A 4056-nucleotide genomic window follows, 5' to 3' on the forward strand; every position below is an offset into this window, starting at 1 on the left:
ACTCAGTTGGGTCACCTTTCTTTGGGATGGGAGCAAATATAGATCTCTTCCAGTCAGTTGGTCAAGTGGTTATTCTCTAGATTTCTTGAGTTGTAATCCATCCTGAAGTCTGTAGTTTTTTAGATTTATTCCGTAAATACTTCAAGACCTATTCACTTTCTGCAGGGTTTTACCATCTCCTTATTTTAGATTGTTAATAAGTCTTCCTCTAATCTGGATGTAGTATTCTCATATGGCTGTCTCTCAATTTATTTGCTCACTATACAGATTGAGTGTTTCAACTCACTCACTTGGTGCCATTGAGTCTCTTCCAATTCATAGCCACACTCCATTTGGTTTCAAATGGCTACAAATTGCAATGCAATGTCTTCCTTTCTCCCTCAAAGCCTCTAGTCTCTCTGAACCACCAGAGACAGCCTTTGGGCTAGCAGTACAATTTAGCAACAGAGACAGCTTTTGGGCTAGCAGCACAATTAAGCAGCAGAGAAAGCCTTTGGCAGAGCAGCACCAACACTACCAGCACTCCCAAAAGATTCTGATGCACAATTTTCTTAATTTTAAACCCAGCGACATCCCTTTATTCTATTCTAATGCCTGCCTCTTATTTCATGCACAGGTGCCACAAGAACATTATTAAATGTTCTGGAATTTCTATTCTTTGCAGTGTATTCATGAGTTGTTATGATCCACACAGAATAATGTCTTTTCATAACAAAGAAAACACAGGTAAACACTTTTCTGGTATTCTCTACTTTGAGCTAAAATCCATCCAACCCCAGTAATGCTTTTTCTCATTCCATGTTCTCTTCTGAATCCAGGTTGAATTTCTGGAAGTTTGTACTTTGATGTGCTATTATAACCCTTTCTGAATTATATTTAATAATATTTAACTTAGGTGTGTATTAACCACGTTGCCCAATAACTACCAAATCCTGTTGGATCTCTTGAACTTAGGTGGCCAGATAGCTTTCTTCTAATTTCCTGATACAGACAAGTGAGTGCTGGAAACAACCCGAGTGCCCATCAACAAATGAATGGGTAGAGAAGGTCTATTCACACAATAAAATACAATGCTGCATTGAAAAACAAAGAACTCACGAAATATTATACAAAATGGGTGACCCTAGAGGACATTATGCGGAGTGAAATACCTCAGCCACAAAAGGACAAATACTGCATAGTGCCACTGTTGTAAAATGGGACAGACATTGGGGTTGGGGGAAACTAAAAAAAGAAAGGATAAATAATGTATACTGCATTTAAACTGATGAGGGAGAGAACTCATTAAGAGGAATATAGGATTAGGTAATCATGGCAAGATTCTAGAAAAAGAAATGCATAGTAAAGTGGACTGTGGACCTTGGGGGGGAGGGGGGATTGTATAACAATGAAAGAATTCTTTTTTCTTTTCAAAGAGAAAAATGAAGGGGGGGGAAGGGTGGGCAGGGAGGAAAATGTGCAACAATGAATGAATGGGGGAAAATTAAATAGAAAGAATATGCTGTAAAAATATATGTTGCATTAAAAAATTAGAAAAGAAAAGGACATTTTGCTTGGAAAGGAGGAGGGTCAGAGAAAGAGAAGAAGATCGTCAACAAGATGGATTGTTACAGTGACTGTAACAGTGGACTCAGGCATATCAGAGATGGTGAGGATGGGCAGGGCAGGGCAGGGTTCGAATCTGTTGTTTATAGGTTTGTTATGAACCATAGGCAACCCCATAGCACTTGACAAGAACTACAGGACTATTCAATGGAATATTACATGTAGTAAGAAGGAATGGAGAATTGATTCGGTTACAACATAGAGCCTTGAAAACACTATGCGGAGTGAAAGAAGGCAGGTAAGAAAGGCCACCACATATTATAGGGCTCCTTATATAGGAAAGGTTCAAATAAGGAAAATGCATGGGGATAGAAAGGATATTAGTGGTAGCTTGAAATAATTGATGACTTGATGGAGAGAAATCAGGAGTGACTGAATGGTAAGGACCTTTTTTTTGGAAGTTGGGAATGTTCTCCAATTAAGGCATTCTGACAGTTAGTTGTACAGGAGCTCTGGTGACTTAATCTGCAGGGAGTTGCACTGCTAACCCAAAGGCCACGCCTCCCCATTGATTTGAATCCACTAGGAGCTCCAAGTGAGAAAGATAGACAATCTCTTCCCATGCATTTTATAGCCTTGGAAACTCTGTGAAGGGTCAGTTATGAGTCAGTTCCAACTTGACAGGAAAGAGCACCAGGAACAGCAGTATATAATATTGTAGGTGCACCCAGACTTAATGATTTGTACTTTTAAAAATAAGAAAATAAATGAAGGCACAGTAGAAATAGCAACTTGTCTCCCACTATGGCATAAACTCTGTGTTGAGAACAAGTGTCAGCCCTCTGAGAGAGTATGTCAGAATCCCCTGTGGGACATACACCAGGATATAAACTTTACAAGGGCAAGGACTGTTGGCTCATTAACCTCCCTAGTCTCGTATATAACATGTACTCAATAAGAATTTTCTAGGTAATGAATAAAAAGTTGTTAAGTACTGTTGAGTACAACTCATAGCGACCCTATATACAAAAGATCTGAACCTGTTCTACCTATGCCATCCTCACACTTCCTGACACACAAGAACCCATTGCAGCAGTCACTGTGTCAATACACCTGTTTGAGGGGCTTCCTGTTCTTCACCCATCTTCCACTTTTCCCAGCATCATGTCCCTCTCTAAGGAATAGCCACTCCTTGTAACATGCTCAAAGTATGTGAAGTAAAGCCTCATCATTCTTGCCTCCAAACAGCACTCCAGCTGCACCCTCTCCAAGATATATCTGTTCATTCTTTTGGCCATCTATGGGATGTTCAGTGCTCTTCTCCAACACCACAGCTCAAAGGTGTCAATTCTTCAGTCATCCTTATTCATTGGTCAACTTTCAGATGCATTGCTAGTAATCAGAAAGACTATGGCCTCAATCAGACATACTTTAGTTCTTAAACTGACATCATTACTTTTCAATAATTTGGCGAAGTCCCTATCTGCACATTTTCCCAGTGTAATGTGTCTCCTTATTTCCTGACAGCTAGTACCAAGGGTGTTACTTGTGGATCCAAGCAAGATGAAACTGTTGACAGTTTCAATCTCCTCTCCATCCATGAATAAAAAAGAGGAAGAGTTGGGTGGGTTATTTTTTAACCTAGAGTTGTATGACAACAAGTTGATTGTGACTTATAGTAGCCATATAAGGGAAGGTAGAACTGCCCCATGAAGTTTTGTAGGTTCTAACTTTATGATCCGGAAACTCTGGTGGCCTACTGGCAAGAAGGTGTACTGCAATCCCAAAGGCATGCAGCTCAAATCCACCAACTGTTCCGTGGGAGAAGGATGGACAATTTCCTCCTGTGTGATTTAACTCCCTCTCCAGGCGCTGGCCCTTCCTGATAACATACCCCAAGTACCTGAGGCAATGTCTCACCTTGCTCCACTTGAAGGAACTTTCTGGCTGTGCTCCCAACACAGATTTCTTTGTTCTTTTGGCAGCCCCTGTTCTATTGCTATGCTTCAACCACACTATCAAAGCATCAGTTATTCTTTAGTCCTCCGACATCTGCATGTGTGGGAGATGACTGGAAATACCAGGGCTCAGATCAAAAAGTGGATCTTGGTTCTCAAAGTTACACCCTTGCTCTTTCCCCCTTTCAGGAGGACCTCTGCAGCAGCTTTACCATTGGAGCATGTCAATTGAAAGTTACACCCTTACCCACTTAACTCCTGCCCTGCCTCAGGGTTGGGTGAACGTTTTCTTACCAAAGAATGTAGGGTAGAGGACAGGATGGTGTCTTCTCTTTCCGCCATGAACTCAGCTTGAGTTTCATGGAGAGAAGTCCAGGAAAAGTGGTTTTTGTGATTGTGTCTGGTGAGATATTGATGCTGGCTAAATGGACAGTTGGTGTCCCCAGGAGGCAATGTGTGAAACCAAGTGGCAAAGGAAGAGACTCCTCCCAGCCCTGCATAGACCCAGCATTGCGTGGACACACTCGCTCACTGACGTCAAGTTGGAGTCAAT

The sequence above is a fragment of the Elephantulus edwardii genome, unplaced genomic scaffold (genome assembly GCF_000299155.1).
Source record: "Elephantulus edwardii isolate Elephantulus edwardi_28Jun2011 unplaced genomic scaffold, EleEdw1.0 scaffold00078, whole genome shotgun sequence".
Taxonomy (NCBI): Eukaryota; Metazoa; Chordata; class Mammalia; order Macroscelidea; family Macroscelididae; genus Elephantulus; species Elephantulus edwardii.